This window comes from Dasypus novemcinctus, chromosome 30 (assembly GCF_030445035.2).
Source record: "Dasypus novemcinctus isolate mDasNov1 chromosome 30, mDasNov1.1.hap2, whole genome shotgun sequence".
In the NCBI taxonomy this organism is placed as follows: domain Eukaryota; kingdom Metazoa; phylum Chordata; class Mammalia; order Cingulata; family Dasypodidae; genus Dasypus; species Dasypus novemcinctus.
Window position 1 is genome coordinate 22,916,580 of NC_080702.1, and position 20,975 is coordinate 22,937,554.

General features: G+C 39.7%; 1 protein-coding gene and 1 non-coding gene across 5 annotated transcripts in view; one reads left to right on the forward strand and one right to left on the reverse strand.

Annotated features, from left to right (window-relative positions):
• Window positions 1-20,975, reverse strand: part of LOC131276944 (zinc finger protein 705F-like) — a 194,058-nt gene that overhangs the window by 161,972 nt on the left and 11,111 nt on the right. The window lies entirely within an intron of this gene.
• Window positions 16,287-16,393, forward strand: LOC131276951 (U6 spliceosomal RNA). Its single transcript, XR_009184167.1, has one exon. It is a non-coding gene; the product is annotated as a U6 spliceosomal RNA (small nuclear RNA).

Sequence of the window (20,975 nt, forward strand, 5' to 3'; positions counted from 1 at the left end):
TTTTCTTTCTTTTTTTCCCTTTTTTTCTTTTTTCTATTAGGTGCTGTAGGCAGTGATTATTATTTGATGTGCTTCCTCTTCCTCAATTTTCTCTTTTCTATGTACTCATTTTGGCTACTGATGATATCCCTTTTCCATTACATCTTTCTATCTTCCATCATCTATTGTTTCTCTTACATTCCACCCCTTCTTGTTTAGCCTCCATTTTTTTCTGAATTTTTATTTCTAACTTCTCTAATTTGTTTCCTATCTTTATTCACTCTTTATGTTATTGTACTTTCTTTCTTCTTTCCCTCTCTCCTGAACTCACTGGTCTTTTAAAATGTACTATATTCTTCCCTACATTCAGTTTGCCATCTCATTGTAGACACTTCACATTTTACTGTTCTAACTCTACACTGCTTACATGCATTTAATAACCATTCTTCTAGACCTCACATTTATCTTGTGCTAACATTTACTATCAATACTACTATTATACTTGTGCTTTCCTTACCTCCTTGGCCTTCCCTGGCCCTAATATTTTCCTTCAAGGGAACTCAGACAACAACAAGCAAAGAGAATGAGAACAACAAAGTGTCAAAGAGAAGACATAACACACACATACAAAGAGCACCAAATAAATCCTAAGACTAGATGGAGAAGAAAATCAACTGAAAAAAACCCATCAAGATAAAATTATAATCAGACAGCAACAAAAAATTACAAAAAAAATACCAAATAATCAGGAAAACATGGCCCAATCCAATGAACAAACTAAAAACCTGAAGAGGAGCAGAACATCAAACAACTAATCAAAGCTCTCAAAAAATACATCACAGACAAATTTAATGAAATGAAGGAAGAAATTATGGATAATAAAACATTTGAAGAGAATACAGAAGAAATTGTAAACATAATCAAAAAAGTATAAGGAGATGATGGTAATGAACGGTACAATCCAATAATCAAAAACACTCTCAGAAAATAACAGCAGATTTGAAGAGGCAGAGGAAAGTAGTAGTGATGTGATAGAGAGTACATCTGAAATAAAACCAGTAGATGGAGTGATCAATAAAAAGAAAAGACCCAGCAGGGACTGGCACCTGAATGACAACACAAAACACACAAAGGTACACATTATAAGCATCCCAGAAAGAGAAGGGAAAGGGGACAGAATGGGACTTGGAGGAAATAATGGCTGAAAACTTCCCAAACCTATGGAGGGAGATGGATGTACATATCCAGGAAGTACAATGTACCTCAACAACATAAATCCCAACAGGCTTACCACAAGGCATATACTTGTCAAATTATCCAACAATATAGACAAAGGGAAAATACTGAAAGCAGAAAGAGAAAAGAGATGCATCATTTACAAGGGAATCTTTCTAAGGCTAAGTCCTGATTTCTCATCTGAAACCATGGAGCAAGAAGACAGTGGTATGACATAAGGCACGCACACAAACACACACAAAAAAATCCAACCAAGAATATGCTACCCAGCAGAACTGGCATTAAAAAATAAAGGGGAGTTCAACATATTCACAACCAAGAATATGCTACCCAGCAGAACTGGCATTCAAAAATGAAGGGGAGTTCAAAATATTCACAGATAAATAGAAATTAAGACAGTATGGCAACAAGAATCCTGCCCTTCAAGAAATACTAAAGGGAGTTCTGCAGGAGGAAAGAAAAATATAGGAGAGACAGAGTAGGAGGAGAGCGTAGAAACAACAAAAAAAAAAAGAGAAAAAGAGACAAAACACAAAAATATATGACATACACACATCCAAACAATATGGCTAATTACTTGAGAGTAATAACACTGAAAGTCAATGGATTAAACTCACCTGTCAAGAGATACAGATTGGATGATTGGATAAGAAAATGTAACCCATCTATATGCTGCCTACAAGAAACACATCTTAGACCCAGGATTCAAGAAGGTTGAAAGTGACTGGCTGAAAAACAATCTTACAAGCAAATAATAACCAAAAAAAAAAGGACAGGAGTAGCGATATTAATATCAGACAAAACAGACTTTAAATGCACAACTACTGAGAAACACAAAGATGGGCAAGGGGTAATGTATCAAGAAAAAAGGACAACCATAAACACTTATGTTCCTAACCAGAGTGACTCCAAATAGGTGAGGAAACCTGGAAAGATTAAGTGAAGGAATAAATGCCTCTACAATTATAGCTGGGGACTTTAATAAACCACTATCACCATTGGACAGAACATCTCAACAGACAATCAATAAAGAAACAAACACTTTGAACAATATCTTAGAGGAGCTGGACCTAATAGACATACAGAACATTACACTGAAATACAGAAGGATATACATTCTTCTCAAGTGCGCATGGATCATTCTAATGCTAGGCCACAGAGAAAGACTCAGTGAATTTAGAAAGATTGAAATCATAAAAAATAACTTCTTGGGAAGCAGACTTGGCCCAGTGGATAGGGCATCATCTATCACATGGGAGGTCTGCAGTTCAAACCCCGGGCCTCCTTGACCCATGGGGAGCTGGCCCATGCTTAGTGCTGATGCATGCAATGAGTGCCATGCCACGCAGGAGTGTACCCCACAAAGGGGAGCACCACGTGCAAGGAGTGCACCCCATAAGGAGAGCTGCCCAGTGTGAAAGAAAGTGCAGCCTGCCCAAGAATGGCAATGCACACACAGAGAACTGATGCAGCAAGATGACACAACAAAAAGAAACACAGATTCCAATGCCCCTGACAACAACAGAAGCTGACAAAAAAAAAAGAATGTGCAGCAAATAGACACAGAGAACAGACAACTGGGGTGGGGAGGGGAGGAGAAGGGGAGAGAAATAAATAAAAATAAAGAACTTCTCTGACCACAGTGAAATAAAACTGGAAATCTGCAAGGACCAGAAACCCAGATTAGGCACCAAGATATGGAAGTTAAACAACACATTCTTGGACAAACAGTGGGTCAAAGAGGAAATCTTGAAAGAAATCAGTAACTACTTTGAAGCTAATGAAAATGACAACACAACATATCAAACTCATGAGATGTAGCAAAAGCTCTACTATTAGGGAAATTCATAGCCATAAATTCATACATCAAAAAAGGAGAGCTAAATTTGAAGGCCTAAATGCAAACTTGTAGAAATTAGTTAAAAAAAACAACAAACTAACCCTAAAGGAAGAAGAAAGAAATAACCAAGATCAGAGCAGAACTAAATGAAATGCAAAATAGGAAAGCAGTAGAAAATATAAACAAAACAAAGAGGTGTTTCTTTGAGAAGATCAATAAAATTGACAAACCCTTAGGTAGATAAACAAAGAAAAAAAGAGAGAAGATGCAAATACACAAAATAAGGGAAGTGGACTTGGCCCAGTGATTAGGGCATCCATCTACCACATGGGAGGTCTGCGGTTCAAACCCCGGGCCTCCTTGACCCGTGTGGAGCTGGCCCATGCGCAGTGCTGATGTGCGCAAGGAGTGCCGTGCCACACAGGGGTGTCCCTTGCATAGGGGGCTCCACACACAAGGAGTGTGTCCCATAAGGAGCGCCGCCCAGCAGGAAAGAAAGTGCAGCCTGCCCAAGAATAGTGCCGCCCACACGGGGATCTGACACAACAAGATGATGCAACAAAAAAAAAAACACAGAAACCCGTGCCGCTGACAACAATAGAAGCGGACAAAGACAACGCAGAAAACAGACACAGAGGAGACAACTGGGGGCGAGGGGAGAGAAACAAATAAATGAAATAAATAGATCTTTTAAAAAATACACAAAATAAGAAATTAGAAAGGTAATATCACCACTGACCACACAGAAATTATGAATATTGTAAGAGAATAGTTTAAAAAACTATATGACAACAAGAAGGACAACTTAGATGAAATGGACAAATTCCTAGAAACACATAAGTATCCTACATTGATGAAAGAAGAAATTGGTAATCTTAACAAGCCTTCACATAAAAAGAGATAGACTCAGTCATTAAAAACCTCCCAACTAAGAAGAACCCTGGGCAAGACAGCTTCATAGGTCAATTCTACCAAACATTTGGAAAGAAATAACAGCTATCTTGCTTAAACTCTTTCAAAAAATCAAAAGAGTAGAATGTCTCCTAACTCCTTGTATGAAGCCAACATAACCTAATAACAAAGCCAAAATAAGTCACCACAATAAAGGTAAATTACAGCCCAATGTCTCTGATGAATCTAGAAGTGAAAATGCTCAAAAAAAAGCTTGCTAATTGGGGGGTGAGTGGAATGCAGGAACCTCTTAAATTATTTAATGTAACAATTTGGGGATCTACATATCAATAAAAAAGACAATTTAATTAAAAATATATGTAAAAATTACTAATTAATTGTATTCAACAACACATTAAATGAATTTTACATCATGACCAAGTGGGTTTCATTCCCGGTATGCAAGGAAGGTTCAACAGAAGAAAATTAATTAATATAATACACCACATAAACAGATCAAAGGAAAAAATCACATGATATCTACAGATGCAGAAAAATCATTTCACAAAAATACAGAACACTTTCTTGATAAAAACACAGCAAAAGATAGCAATAGAAGAAAACTTTCTGAATGTGATAAAGGATTTACATGAGAAACCCACAGTTAACATCATTTACAATGGTGAAACCCTAAAATCTTTCTCTCTAAGATCAGGAACAAGACAAGGATGCCCACTATCACCTCTCTTATTTAATCTCGTGTTAGAAAGTCTTCCCTGGGCACTGAGGCAAGAACCAGATATAAAAGGCATCCAAATTGGAAAGGAAGAAGTTAAAATTCACTATTTGTAGATGACATGATCCTTTACATAGAGCACCCTGAGACGTCTACAACAAAGCTTCCAGAAATTATAAATGAGTTTGGTAATGTTGTAGGATATAAGATCAATGCACAAAAAACAGTAGCATCATGAATAATGAACAACCTGAAGAGGAAATCAAGAAACAAATACCATTTACAATAGCAAATTAAAAAAGTAAAGTACCTAGGAATAAATTTAACTAAAGATGCAAAAGACTTAAACACAGAACTACACAACACTGTTCAACGTAATCAAAGAAGACTTACATAAATGGATGAATATTCCCTGTTCAGGGATAGGAAGACAAAATATCATTACAATATCTAGCCTACCCAAACTGATCTACAGATTCAAAGCAATCTCAATAAAAATCAACACAGTGGTGCTGACTGAAAATCAGCACTTGTAAGGAACAGCTTCTTTCCACCCAGGTAGGATTGGAGGTCTAGCCTAAAACCCAGTCCCACCTCTGGCAGGGAAGAAGCTGGGGGAACTTGCACTGCCTCCCTGGGAAGCAGCAAGCCACGCTGCAGAGGTTGGTGCCCATCCTACCCTAGGGGCACAAGCTGCCTCAGGAACTATTCCATGGCTGGTGTAGAAAACTCCATTTCCCATAAACAGTGGAGGAAGAGACAAATATCCACTGACCTCAGATACTGATTAGTGGACTCAGCTGGTTAAAGCATAATCCTAGAGCCAGCTGGAGCCTGAGCCTGTCAAGTGGGAAAGAGTCCAGTAGCTGCCATCTTGACTCTGCCCCCAGCATGAGGGGGAGCCTCGCTGACTGTAATCCAGTGAAGTTAGGGACAGGCTTCTTTCCACCAAGATTGGACTGCAGCCCTAGCCTAGGCTCCAGCCCCACCTCCAGCAGAGAGGAAGCTGGCAGGACCTGCACCAGGCTCTCCAGGCAACTGCAAGTGCTCTCTGCTGGCAGAAGATGAATAGTCAGACACCTGGGGCTGAATCCCTGCACCCCAAGAGAATAGGGGAGGAGCTAGGTATCCTCGGCCTCTCCAGGCAATGGCAGGAATTTTCAGCCCACAGAGATTTGTTCAGTGCCTTTTAGCCCATCTCCACCTCTGTTCCCCAACAGGATAGGAGGGGGATGGTGTTGCCTCAACCTCTCAGGGCAACAGTTTGGGGCTTCACAAGTCTGGCTATTGGGCACGTGTGGCTCCACCTCCATTCCCAATAGGAAAAGAGACGGACTGTGTTTTGCCTAGCCTCTTTGGGTAACTGCAGGAGATTTTGGCCCACACAGCCTGGTCTGGTGGGTATTTATAGATGCAACCTCACCACCCCCCCCCCCCCATAGGAAAGAAGGGGCTGGTCTTTCCACAGTCTTTTTGGGCAATAGCAGACCTTCAGCCTCCATGGGATGGACTATTGGATGCCTATGAATCCATCCCCACCCCCAAAAGGATAGGAGTGTTTTGGTGTCTCCACAGCCTCTCTGGATAATGGTGGGAACATCAGTCAACAGGGTCTGTACTGTCAGGTGTCTGTGGATCCAAACCCATGCCTTAATAAGATAGAAGGGGGCTGGTGTTTCCTCAAACTCTCCAGGCAATAGCAGGTATTCTCAGCCTAAAGGGACTGAACTGTTGAGCACCCATAGAACCACTTCTGCCACCCAATAGGATAGGAGGTACCTGGTGCTTTCTCAGCCTCTCCAGGCAATGATAGGTAATTTCAACCTAGAGGACTTAACTGTTGAGCATCTGTGGTTCTGTTCCCATCCCCTAAAGGGCAGAAGGGACAGCACTCCCTAAGCCTCTCTGGGCAACTTCAAGCATATCTGACCCACAGAGATTAGATTGTTGGCCACAGTAGAAGGTCCATTCCTACTCCAAGTAGGGACAGGGTCTGGTGATACATCAGTTTACTGAGCAACTGTGGTCATTTTGGACCCACACAGCATAGATTGCTGACCAAAAGTATAGCTCCATCCCTGCCTAAGGTAGGGGAGGAAGGGGTGCGAAGCTTAATCAGGGCCTCTGGGTGACTACAGACAGTCTTGTGCAAAACTGGGATTATAATACATGGCTACAGCTCTGTCCCTATCCCTGAGGGAGGACAAAGTTGGGAGAAATTTCATCAATTCCTGGGGCAACGTGGGCAGCTTCAGCCTCCATAGCTTGCAGCACCAACTAAATCCTTGGTTCCTACTACACAACCAGAAAGGGAGAAAAGATAATAAATCCCTAAACTAAAGGGAGAAACTGCACCCAGAATAAATACATCTAGAAAGCCAGATGTGCAAACACCAAAAAATAACAATCCATACCAAGAAACAGGAAATGATGGCCCAGTTAAAAGAACAAGATAAACCTGCAGATGACATAAAGGAGTTGAGACAACTAATCTTAGATGTTCAAACAGATCTCTTAATAAATTCAGTGAGATGGCTAAAGTGATTAAGGATATTAACTAGACCTTGAATGAGCACAAAGCAGAATTTGAAAGCATACACAGAAAAATAGCAGACCTTATGGGAATGAAAGAAGCAATAAATAAAATAAAAAATACATGGGAGGCATATAACAGATTTGGGGAAGCAGAAAAAAGGATCGGTGAGCTTGAAGACATGACCTCTGAAAGGGAACAAATAAAAGAATAAATGAATTAAAGAATGGAGAAAGTTCAACAGGGTCTCAGGGAACTAAATAACAGCAAGAGACATGTAAACATACATGTCATGGGTTTCCTAGGAGGAGAAGAGAAGCAAAGAAGTGCAGAAAGAATATTTGAAGAAATAATGGTGGAAAATTTCCCAACCCTATCAAAGGACATAGATATCCATGTCCAAGAAGCACAACGTATGCCCATCTGAAGAAATCCAAATAGACCAACTGTGAGACACATACTAATCAGAATGACAAATGCCAGAGACAAAGAGAGAATTCTGAGAGCATCAAGAGAAAAGCAATGCATAACATATAAGGGATACGCAATAAGATTAAGCGCCGATTTCGCATCAGAAACCATGGAGGCAAGAAGGCACTCATATGATATATTTCAGATATTGCAGGAGAAAAAACTGCCAGCCAAGGATTTTATACCCAGCAAGATTATCTTTTAAAAATGAGGGTGAGATTAGAATATTTACAGATAAACAGAAATTGAGAGAGTTCATAACAAAAAGACCAGCTTTCCAAAAAATACTAAAGGGACTGTTAAAACCTGAAAAGAAAAGACAGGAAAAAGAGGCCTGGAAGAGACTCTATAAATGACAACTGTATCTGTAATAGTAACTACAAGTGTCAAATATAAAATGACAAACAAAATGCAAAGATCAAAATGGATGAAAAAAGAACTGCCTTTACAGTAATAACATCGAATGTTAATGGATTATACTCCCCAATCAAAAGACATAGGCAGAATGGATAAGAAAATATAAGCCATCTATATGGAGTTGCAAGAGACTCACCTTAGACCCAAGAATACCAGTAAGTTGAAAATGAAAGGCTGGAAAAAGATATTCTATGCATGCAATAACCAAAAAAATAGTTATATCAGATGATACAGACTTTCAAAGCAAAACTGTTATTAGAGAGGACAGACATTACATATTAATAAAAGGGATGATTCGCCAGGAAGAAATAATAATCATAAGTATATATGCACCTAACCAGGATGCCCCTAGATACATGAGGCAAACACTGGCAAAACTGAAGGGAGAAATAGACAACTCTACAATAATAGTGGGAGACTTCAATACACCACTCTCAGCAAAGGATAGAACACCTGGGCAGAAGATTAGTAAAGAAACAGAGAGCTTAAATAATATGATAAATGGACTAACCCTTACAGACATACACAGAACACAGCCCCCAAAACAGCAGAATATACATTCTTTTCATGTGTTCATGAGTCTCTCCAGGATAGACCATATGTTGGGACACAAAGCAGATCTCAATAAATTCAACAAAATTGAAATTATACAAAGCACTTTCTCTGATCATAATGGAGTAAAACTGGAAATCAACAAGTGGAAATAAAGGGAAAATTCACATATATATGGACATTAAACAACACAATCTTAATCAGTGGATCAAAGAAGAAATTTCAAGAGAAATCAATAAATATCTTGAGACAAATGACAATGAAATACAACATAGAAGAACCTATGGGATGATGCGAAGGCAGTGTTGAGAGGAAAATTTGTAACCCTCAATGCTTACATTAAAAAAAGAAGAGCTAAAGTCAATGACCTAACTACACAGCTGGAGGAAATAGAAAGAGAACAGCAAGCTAATCCTAAAGCAAGTAAAAGGAATGAAATAACAAATATCAGAGCAGAAATAAATGAAATTGAGAACAAAAAACAATAGAGAAGATTAACTAAGTCAACAAACTCTTGGCTAAACTGACTAAGAAAACGAGAGGGAAGATGCAAATAAATGAAATAAAAAATGAAAAAGGGAATCTTACTACTGATGCAACAGAAATGAGATCATAAGAGGACAATATAAACAACTTTATGCTAAAAAACTAGACAATTTAGATGAAATGGAAAAATTCCTAGGAATGGACAATCTACGTTGACACTAGAAGAAATAGAAGAGCTCAACAAACCAATCACAAGTAAAGAAATTGAAATAGTCAACAAACAACTCCCCAAAATGAAAAGCCAAGGACCAGTGGTTTCACAGGTGAGTTCTATCAAGCATTCAAAGAAGACTTAATACCAATCTTACTCAAGCTCTTGCAAAAAATTCAACAAGAAGGAATGCTACCAAACACATTCTATGAAGCCAATATCACTCTAATACCGAAGCCAGATAAAGATAATACAAAAAAAGGAAAATTACAGACCCATTTCTCTAACGAATACAGATGCAAAAATCCTCAATACTTGCTAACTGAATCCAACAACACATTAAAACAATTATCCATCATGATCAAGTGGATTTTATTCCAGGCATGCAAGTCTGTTTCAACACAACAAAATCAATCAGCATAATACACCGCATTAATAAATCAAGAAAAATCACCTGATCTTATCAATTGACACAGAAAAGGCATTTGACAAAATACAGCATCCTTTCTTGATAAAAATACTACAAAAGTAGGAATTGAAGGAAATTTCCTCAACAGGATAAAGGCCATATATGAAAAACCCACAGCTAACATTATACTCAATGGTGAACAACTAAAAGCTTTCCTGCTGAGATCAGGGACAAGACAAAGGTGCCACTGTCACCACTGTTGTTCAATATATTGCTAGAGGTTATATAGCTAATCAGGCAAGAAAAAGAAATAAAAGGCATCCAAATTGGAATGGAAGAATTAAAACTTTCACTACTGACAGATGATATGATTGTATATTTAGAAAATAAAAAAAAAAAAAAACTACAACAAAGCTGCTAGAGCTAATAAATGATTTCAGTAGAGTGTCATGATACAAGATCAATACACAAAAATCAGGGGTGTTTCTATACACTAATAATGCACAATCTGAAGGCGGGGCAAGATGGCATTTGAGTAAGTACACCATCATCATTTCTCTTACAAAAGACCGGTTGTGTGGTGACAGAGTCCTACCAGACCAGGTTGGTTTGGGAACCTGCAGGGCAGGAGGTGTCTGGACATCAATCTGGCAAGACTGAAGCAGAAGTGGTGTTTGCTCAAGATAGAACTGTGGGTTTCTAACACTGAACTTGGAAGTCTTCTCCCTAGGGCTAAGGGCCACAGCGTTCACTGAGAACTGCTGGCCCTAGAGCAGAGATTCCAAGCCCCATGTTTCCCAAATGTGTGAACCCCAAACCTGTGTCCCCTGACCTCCCATGGCCCACATTTCACAGACCTACATACTCCGAGTCCTCATGTTTCTGAGCCTCTGTTTCCCAAGTCCAGCACTCCCAGAAATCTGGCATTGCCCTACCCCTCCCATCATGGACTAACTCTGGGAGTGGGAGGGTTTAGGTGGGAGGTGAAGAGGGGCCAAGGAGTGGAGGTTCAATTTTCTGGTTCCCCCCTTTTATTGAGTTTGGAGGAGCATATCAGCCGATTTCCAGAGAGTCTAGGAAGAGAGGAGAGGTGAATCCAGTGAGAGCCCAATTTACCTAAACACCATGATATAGGAAACTTGGTTTGAGAGAAGGTGGAGTCATAAAATTAACTAGCCTCCTTGTAGCACACCTAAGGGAGAGGGACAGTAGGATGTGCTTTACAGGCTTCTAATAGCATATTTAGGGTTTCTGACAAGAGGTAGGTTCTCTCTCAAGAAATTAAGAGTCATTATTTTCTCAGGTGAGTTGGTTCACCAGGGACCCATTTGAATTTCCTACAGGAGCCTTTATGCAGCCTTCCTGCTGCCTTGGGAGAGAGGAAAGTGAGGAAGGGAAAAAAGGGGAAGGTCAGACCCCTAAGGCGTTTATTCAAATGCAAAGAGGATTCTTTGCCTGAGTCCTTGTCAGGTCTTTTTGTCTTCTTGTTTTTTCTTCCTCTTTATCCCCACCACCATCTTTTTTTTTTTCTTCCTTTTTTTCTCCCTTCTCTTTTTCTTCTTCTGCTTTTTTTATTCTTTCTTTTTCCATTTTTTTCTTTTTTTTTTAATATTAGTGCTGCAGGCAACATTTCTTATTTGCTATGCATCCTCATCCTCAATTTTCTCTTTTCTCTGCATACTGATTTTGGGTACCAAAGCAATCCCCTTTCCTTTACATCATTCTCTCCTCCACCACTTCCTGCTTCTCTTAAATCCCACCTCTCTCTGTTTAGCCCCCAATATTCCTGACTTTTTATCTCTAATACCTCGAATCTGTTCTCTATCATTTATTCACTCTTTATATTATTGTCCTCCCTTTTCTTTTTCCCTCTATCCTGACCACACTGACCTTTGAATTCATTGTACATTCATCCCAATATTCAGTTTAATATATTATAGGTACTCCACTTTTTTACAGTTGTAACTATACACAGCTTCCATGAGTTCTATATCCATTCTCCTAGATCTCACATGGTTCTTCTGCAAACATTCACTACCAATACTGCTATGTTATTTTTCTTTTCTTACCCCTTTTCCTGTCTATGGACCTAATATTTTCCTTCAAGGAACCTAGTCAACAACAAGGAAATAGAATAAGAAGAAAAAAGTAACAAAGAAGAGTCTTAAGACACACAAAAAAACAACAAATAATTAAACCACAAGACCAGAATAAGAAGATAATCAACAGAATAAAAAACAAGATAAAATGATGACCAGATAACAAAAAACTACAGACCATACGAATAATCAGGAAAACATGGCCCAGTCCAGTGACCAAACTAAAAACCAGGAAGAGAAGTGGAACATTGAACAATTAAAGTTCTCAAAACATGTATCATGGACCGATTCAATAAAGTGAGGGACAAGATTAAGCATATTAAGAAAACACTTGGAGAGCGTAAAGAAGAAACTGTGACCACGAACAAAAAGATCATAGAGATGATGGGGATCCATAGCACAATCCAAGAAATCAAAAATACACTCTAAGCAAATAACAGCAGATTTCAAGAGGCAGAGGAAAGAACTAGTGATGTGGAAGACAGTACATCTGAAATCAGATAGGAGAATTAATCAATAAAAAGATAGAAAAAATCCAGCAGGGACTTAGGGACCTGACTGACAATGCAAAATGCACAAATATCACATTGTAGGCATCCCAGAAGGAGAAGAGAAGAGAAAGGGGACAGAAGGTGTGTTGGAGGAAATCAGGGCTGAAAACATCCCACATCTATTGAGGGAGACGCATGTACATGTCCAGGAAGCACAATGCACCCCGAACAGCATAACTCCCAACAGGCCTACCCCAAGACATATATATACTTGTCAAATTATCCAATGTTCAAGACAAAGAGAAAATACTAAAAGCAGCAGGAGAAAAGAGAACCATCAGAAGGAAGGGAGGCTCCATAAGATTAAGTGCTTGTCTCTCATCTGAAACCATGGAGGCAAGAAGACAGTGGTATGACACAATCAAGGTACTAAAAGAAAAGAATTTCCAACCAAGAATACCCTATCCAGCAAAGCTAGCATTCAAAAATGATGGAGAGTTCAAAATATTCACGGATAAACAGAAACTAAGAGGGTATGCCAACAAGAAACCTGCCCTTCAAGAAATACTAAAGCCAGAGAGACAGATAAAGCAGATACAACCCCCAGATATTGGTTCCTTTGAGGGCTAAAGAGACCCATGGGAGTTATGGTCATGGCCGATGGGGTTAACTACCAGGGCAGATGGCCCCTCTTTGGAAATGGTGTTTATGTGTGATGAATCTGGACTCAGATGGGATCTCCCTTCATAAGACTTTCATGCTAATGTGCTGGAGGTGCAGTTAATGTTGGGGTTTAAGATATATTTAGGGGATTTGAATCTCTGGACTGACAATGTGATAGCCAGATCCTGAGCCTCAACAGACTCCAGCACCTACAATCTGATTTATTGGACTTACCACACTCAGCTAAGATGGAGGTGAAGAAGGACAACCACCACACCATGGAGCCTAGAGTGATTACAACTGAAAATGGGAGGATTGCATCCAGCATCCAGGTGGAATCTGAGCCTCCTCTTGACATAAAGGTGCAATGGACACAACCAATCCAGTGTCCACATAGAAGAGGTGGCATTGGATTGGGAAAAGTGGACATAATGGACAAAGGGTATGGGGAAAGGCAGGAAGAGATGAGAGGTGGAGGCGTCTTCGGGACATGGAGCTGCCCTGGATGGTGCTTCAGATGTAATCACCGGACATTGTAAATCCTCACAGGGCCTACTTGATGGAATAGAGGAGAGTATGGGCCATGATGTGAACCAATGTATATGAGGTGCAGAGGTGCCCAAAGATGTACTTACCAAATCCAATGGATGTGTCATGATGATGGGAACGAGTGTTGTTGGGGGGGGGGGAGAGGGGGGGTGGGGGGGTGGGGTTGAATGGGACCTCACATATATATTTTTAATGTAATATTATTACAAAGTCAATAAAAAATAAAAAAATTAAAAAAAAAAAGAAGTAATATTACAAAATAAAAAAAAAAAAAAAGAAATACTAAAGGGAGTTGTGCAGGAGGAAAGAAAAAAACAGGAGAGACAGAATTGGAGGACAGTGTAAGTACAATCAAAACTACAAAAAGAGAAAAAAAGTCAAACAACATAAGACAAACACAAATCCAAAGAAAATATTCCTAATAAAAGTAATTCCTTGAAAATAATAACACTAAATATCAGTGGATTAAACTCACCTGTTAAGAGACACAGATTGGAAGATTAGATCAGGAAATATGACCCATCTATAAGTCGTCTAAGAGAAACTCATCTTAGATCCAGGGATTCAAGGAGATTGAAAGTGAATGGCGGGAAAAAAAACTTACAGGCAAACAATAACAAGAAAATGGCAGTAGTAGCTATATTAATATCAGACAAAATAGACTTTAAATGCAAACAATTGTGACAGACAAAGATGGACACTACATATTAGGGAAAGGGATAATCATTCAAGAAAAAAGAACAATCATAAACATTTGCACCCCTAACAAGGGTGCCTCCATATACGTGAGGCAAACACTGGAGAAACTAAGTGAAGGAATAGATACCTCTACAATTACAGTGAGGGACTTTAACACACCACTATCACCATTAGACAGAACATCTCAAAAGAGAAGCAATAAGGAAACAAAGACTTTGAACAATATATTAGAGGAGCTGGACCTAACAGACATATACAGAACATTACAACCAAATACAGCAGGATATACATTTTTCTCAAGTGCACATGGATCATTCTCCAAGATAGACCACATGCTAGGCCACAAAGAAAGCCTCAATGAATTCAGAAAGACTGAAATCATACATAATTTCTCTGACCACAGTGGAGCAAAGCTGGAAATCTGCAAGGACCAGAGACCCAGATTTGGCACCAAGATATGGAAGTTAAACAACAAAATCTTAGAAAAACAGTGGGTCAAGGAGGAAACCTCAACAGAAATCAATAACTATCTTGAAACTAATGAAAATGATAACACAACATATCAAAACTTATGGGATGCAGCAAGAGCTGTACTGAGAAGGAAATTCGTAGCCATAAACTCATACATCAAAAAAGAGCTAAAACTGAAGAACGAACTGAACGATTGGAGGAATTAGTAAAAAAAACGAACTAACCACAAAGAAAGAAGAAAGAAATAACAAAGATCAGAGAAGAACTAAATGAAATAGAAAATAGGAAAACACTCGAAAAAATAAACAAAACAAGAGAGCTGGTTCTTGGAGATCAATCAAAAATGACAAACCCTTAGCTAGACTAACGAAGAAAGAAAGACAGAAGATGAAAATACACAAAATAAGAAATGAGAAGGGTGATATTACCACTGACCCCTACTGAAATAAAGACTATCATAAGAGGATACGTCAAAAGACTGTATTCCAATAAGAAAGACAATTTAGTGGAAATGGAAAAATTCCTAGAAACACAAAAGCAGTGTACACTGACAAAAGAAGAAACTGATGGTCTCAACAAACCAATCACAAGTAAAGAGAATCAGTTATTAAAAACTTCCCAACTAAGAAGAGCCCTGGGGCAGATGGCTTCACAGGTGCAGTCTACAAAACATTCCAGAAAGAAGTAACACCAATTTTGCTTAAACTCTTCAAAAAACTGAAATCGAAGGAACATTGCCTAATTCATTTTGTAACGCCAACATTACCCTAATACCAAAGCCAAACAAAGAAACCACAAGAGAGGAAAATTGAAAACCAGTCTCTCTAATGAACCTAGAAGTGAACATCCTCAACAAAATACTTGCTAATCGTATTCAAAAATACATTAAACAAATTATACACCATGACCAAGTAGGCTTCATTCCTGGTATGCAAGAATGGCTCAATATAAGAACACCAATTAATATAAAACACCATATAAACAAAATGAAGGGGAAAAAATCACATGATCCTATCTACAGATGCAGAATGACAAAATACAACACACTTTCTTGATAAAAACACTGCAAAAGATTGGAATAGAAGGAAACTTTCTGATTATGATAAAGGGTATATGCGAAAAACCCACAGCCAACATCATTTACAAAGGTGAAATCCTAAAATCTTTCCTCTAAGATCAGGAACAAGACAAGGATGCCCACTATCACCTCTTCTATTTTAACACTGTTTTAGAAGTACTTGCTCAAGCACTGAGGCAAGAACCAGATATAAAAGTCATCCAAACTGGGAAGAAAGCAGTTAAAATTTCTCTATTTGCAGATGACATGATAATATACATAGAATACCCTGAGAAGTCTCCAGATAAGCTTCTAAGGACTTATACATGAGTTCAGTAAAGTCACAGGATAAACGATCAATGTACAAAAATCAGTAGCATTCTGTACACCAATGATCAGCAATCTGAGGAGGAAATCAAGAAAGAAATACCATTTACAATAGCAAATAAAAAAATCAAATACCTAGGAATAAATTTAACCAAAGATGTAAAAGACGGTGCTCGCTTTGGCAGCACATATACTAAAATTGGAACGATACAGAGAAGATTAGCATGGCCCCTGCGCAAGGATGACACACAAATTCGTGAAGCGTTCTATATTTTTGCCTTCTGCACCTCAAAGGAGTTTGTCAAGAAAGTAAAAAGGGAACCCACACAATGGGATAAAATATTTGGCAACCATATATCTGATAAGAGACTTATAACTTGCATATATAAAGAACTCATATATCTCGAAAACAAAAAGATAAACAACCCATTTAAAAAATGGGAAAAAGATTTAAACAGACATTTCTCCAAAGAAGAAATACAAATGGCTAAAAAGCACATGAAAAAATGCTCCAAATCCCTAGCTATCAGGGAAATGCAAATCAAAACTACAATGAGATACCATCTTACTCCCATAAGATTGGCAGCCATGAAAAAAACAGTAGAATACAAATGCTGGAGAGGATGTGAAGAAAGAGGAACACTCATCCATTGCTGGTGGGAATGCAGAAGGATCCAACCATTCTGGAGGACAGTTTGGCAGTTTCTCAAAAAATTATCCATAGATTTGCCATATGACCCAGCAATACCACTGCTGGGTATATACCCATCAGATCTGAAAACAAGGACACAAACCGATATATGTACACCAATGTTCATAGCAGCATTGTTTACCATCGCCAAAAGTTGGAATCAATCCAAAAGTCCATCAACAGATGAGTGGATCAATAAAATGTGGTATATACACACAATGGAATACTACTCAGCTGTAAGAACCAATACACTACAATCGCACGTGATAACATGGATGAACCTTGAGAATCTTATGTTAAGTGAAGCAACCCAGGCATTGAAGGACAAATACTATATGACCTCAATGATATGAAATAAGTTAACTGCCTCAGAGAGCTAGAGTCTGGAAAAGTGGCTTACTGGAAATCGGGGGGTGGAGGAAGGATGTGAGTTAATGTCTGTAGGGGTGGAATCTGCGATGAGCTGGGGGTAAGTATGAGCACAAAGAAGGGACAAAATGGGGGCAAGGGGTTACCTTCGGGTGGGGTTTTCTGGGTTTGAGGGGGGCTGGGGATGGGAAGAGGGGTAATATGGTCCAAGAAATAGGTGGGAGGGAGGGGCAACATACAAACATGGGAGAGTGCCAGAAGTTCATTGAGAACTAAATGCTGAGTAAAACGTATCAAAGTATAAGTAGGAGGGTCACCTGGTTAGGACGCCCAGGGGGTATGGTCTGATGCGGGACGGACTCCGGAGGGAATAGCTGAAGGCTCATTTTGCCAAGGTGGGTTCTCCCATTGGGTGGGGTGGACCCATATCCTGGGGAAGACTAATGCCGTCGAATAGAGAGAACTGTATCTCTCGTGAGAAAGGACGGCTCCCAGGGCATTAGATTGGCAGGCGTTGTGGGCCCTATGGGGAGGGGAAAATGGACGTGCAATGGATAGAACAAAGGTAAATAAGGGGGCAAAAGAGGAGTTATGTGAGAGTACACGAGGATGAATATAAAACAGCTAATGTTACACCAAAAACATATAGGGGACGACAGACTAATAATGAAAACCATAAGACAAAACATAGGATAACTAAAAAATTTAGAAAACTGTACAACCTAAAGTATGGACCACATAGTAAGCACAAATGTTACCTTGTTTGAAAACTATAGTTTTGGAATCTGTACATCAGTTTCAGGAAATATGATCTGAATAAGTTAAAAGATTATTGCTGTGGAAGGGAAAAGGTTTTATGGTGGATCTGGGGAAGTACTGTATATTGTATATATGAATTTTGGTGATCTAAGACTCTTCTGAAGCTGACATTATGTTGGGATTCACTTTACGGGAAGTTTTGGATCACAGAGTGGTTCAACAATGGCAGTGGAGGAATACTGATATGGGATGTTATTGACAGGATATATATGGTTGAAAGGGAGTTATACAGGGCATATGCCCAGGGTATATGGTAATGTCTATATATACTCATAGTGGAAACAATTAAAAACAACAACTGGGGGGGTACTGGGCTCCTGGCCGGGGGGTCACTGTTGTGGGCCCCGGGAGAGCAGCGGCAATCCTCCAGGTGCAACGGCAAGAACCAGGAAGGAAGGAGGGCCCAACAGTGGGCTCTTGATACTAATGGCTACACTTTTGAGCCTATGCACCTGCAATAAGAACAAGGCCTAGAGTAGCATTGTGCCTGGGGGTTTCCTCCTGACAGCCTTCATGTTACTCAAATGTGGCCACTCTCACAGCCAAACTCAGCATGTAGATGTGATGCATTCCCCCCAGCGTGGGACACGACACCCGGGGATGAGCCTCCCTGGCACCGAGGGATCACTACCACATACCAGCTGAAGAAGCAACTAGAAAATGACCTTGAATTAAAGATTCAATGCGGAACAGCAGAATATACCTGTCTACATATAATAAGATGACTTTGGGAAGCGGTTTGACCTAATGTAAGGGGGAAATGGAAAGGAGAAATGAGATTATAAGGCTGTGAGTCTCTAAAAAAGAGTCTGGAGGTTGTCAGAAGGAATACCCCTATGTACAACTGAACAGAGTCTAAGAGACAGATAAGGTAGATACAACCCCAGGTATTGGTTCTTTTGAGGGATAAAGAGACTCACGGGTTCTATGGTCATGGCAGAAGGGGTTCACTGCCATGACAGATGGCCCTTCTTTGGAGCTGGTGTTTCTGCGTGATGGAAATGGACTCAGAGGGGATCTCTTTTCACAAGACTTGCATGCTACTTTATTGGAATTGTAGTTGGTGCTGAATTTAAGATATATGTAGGGGATTTGAATCTCTGGACTGATAATATGACACCCAGGCCCAGAGCCTCAACAGACTTCAGCTCCTACACTTTGACTTATCGGACTTACTCCACTCAGCTAACATGGAGTTGAAGAAGGTCAACCACCACAACATGGAGCCTAGAGTGTCTACAACTAGAAGCGGGAAGATTGCATCCAGTACCCATGTGGAATCTAAGCCCTCACTTGACATAGGTGTGCAATGGACACAACCAATCCAATGTCCAAAGAGAAAATGTGGAATGGGTGTGGGAACGGTAGCCATGGGGGCTGCTGGGTGTGGGGAACGCGAGGAAGAGATGAGATGTGGAGGCGTTTTCGGGAGTGGAGTTGTCCTGGATAGTGCTTCACGGACAATTACGGGACACTGTAGATCCCCCCAGGGCCCACTGGATGGAACGTGAGAGAGTCTGGGCTATGATGTGGACCATTGACTATGGGGTGCAGTGATGCTCAGAGATGAACTTACCAGGTACAATGGATGTATCACGATGATGGGAGAGAGTGTTGCTGTGGGGGGAGTGGGGGGCGGGGGCGGTGGGGTTGAATGGGACCTCATATATATTTTTTAATGTAATTAAAAAATAATAATAATAAATATTAAAAAAAAAAAAAGATGTAAAAGACGTAAACACAGAAAACTACACAAAACTGTTCAAGGAAATCAAAGAAGACCTAAACAAATGGAAGAATATTCCCTGTTCATGGATAGGAAGACTAAATATTATTAAGATGCCTAACCTACCAAAACTGATCTAGAGATTCAATGCAATCCCAATAAAATCAACACAGCATTCTTTAAGGAACTAGATAAACTCTGAAATTTATTTGGAAAGGAAAGAGGTCCCTAATAACCAAAGACACATTGAAAAATTGAAAAAGAAAAATGAAACCAGAGGAAACACACTACCTGACTTCAAAACATACTACAAAGCTACAGTAGTGAAAATGGCATGGTATTGGCTCAAGGATAAAAACACTGAGCAATGGAACTGAATAGAGAGTTCTGATATAGATCCTCATATATATAGTCATCTGATACTCAAAAAGGCCACCAAGCCCACTTAACTGGGAGAGAATGGCTCCTTCAACAAATCGTGTCTAGAGAATTGGATATCAATATGCAAAAGAAGGAAAGAGGATTACTATTTCACACCTCATAAAAATATCAACTCAAGATGGATCAAAGACCTAAATGTAAGAACAAAGACCATAAAGACCTAGGAAAACAACATAGGGAAGCACCTACAGGACCTTATAATAGGAAATGGCTTCATGAACTTCACACCAAAAGCACAAGCAGCAAAAGAACCAATAGATAAATGGGACTTCCTCAAAATTAAAGCCTCTTGCACCTCAAAGGAGTTTGTCATGAAAGTGAAAAGAGAGCCTACACAATGGGAGAAAATATTTGGTAACCATATATCTGATAGTAGACTAATATCCTGCATATATAAAGAACTCCTATATCTCAAAAATAAAAAGACAACGATTTAAAAAATGGGAAAAAGATCTGAACAGATGCTTCTCCAAAGAAGAAATACAAATGGCTAAAATGCACATGAAAAAAATGCTCAAAATCTCTAGCTATTAGGGGAATTTAAATCAAAACTATAATGAGGGAAACGGACTTGGCCCAGTGGTTAGGGCATCCGTCTACCACATGGGAGGTCAGCGGTTCAAACCCTGGGCCTCCTTGACCCGTATGCTGCCGGCCCATGCACAGTGCTGATGCACGCGAGGAGTGCCGTGCCACGCAGGGGAGTCCCCCGCATAGGGGACCCCAACGTGCAAGGAGAGCTGCCCAGCGTGAAAGTGCAGCCTGCCTAAGAATGTACCGCACACACGGAGAGCTGACGCAACAAGATGACA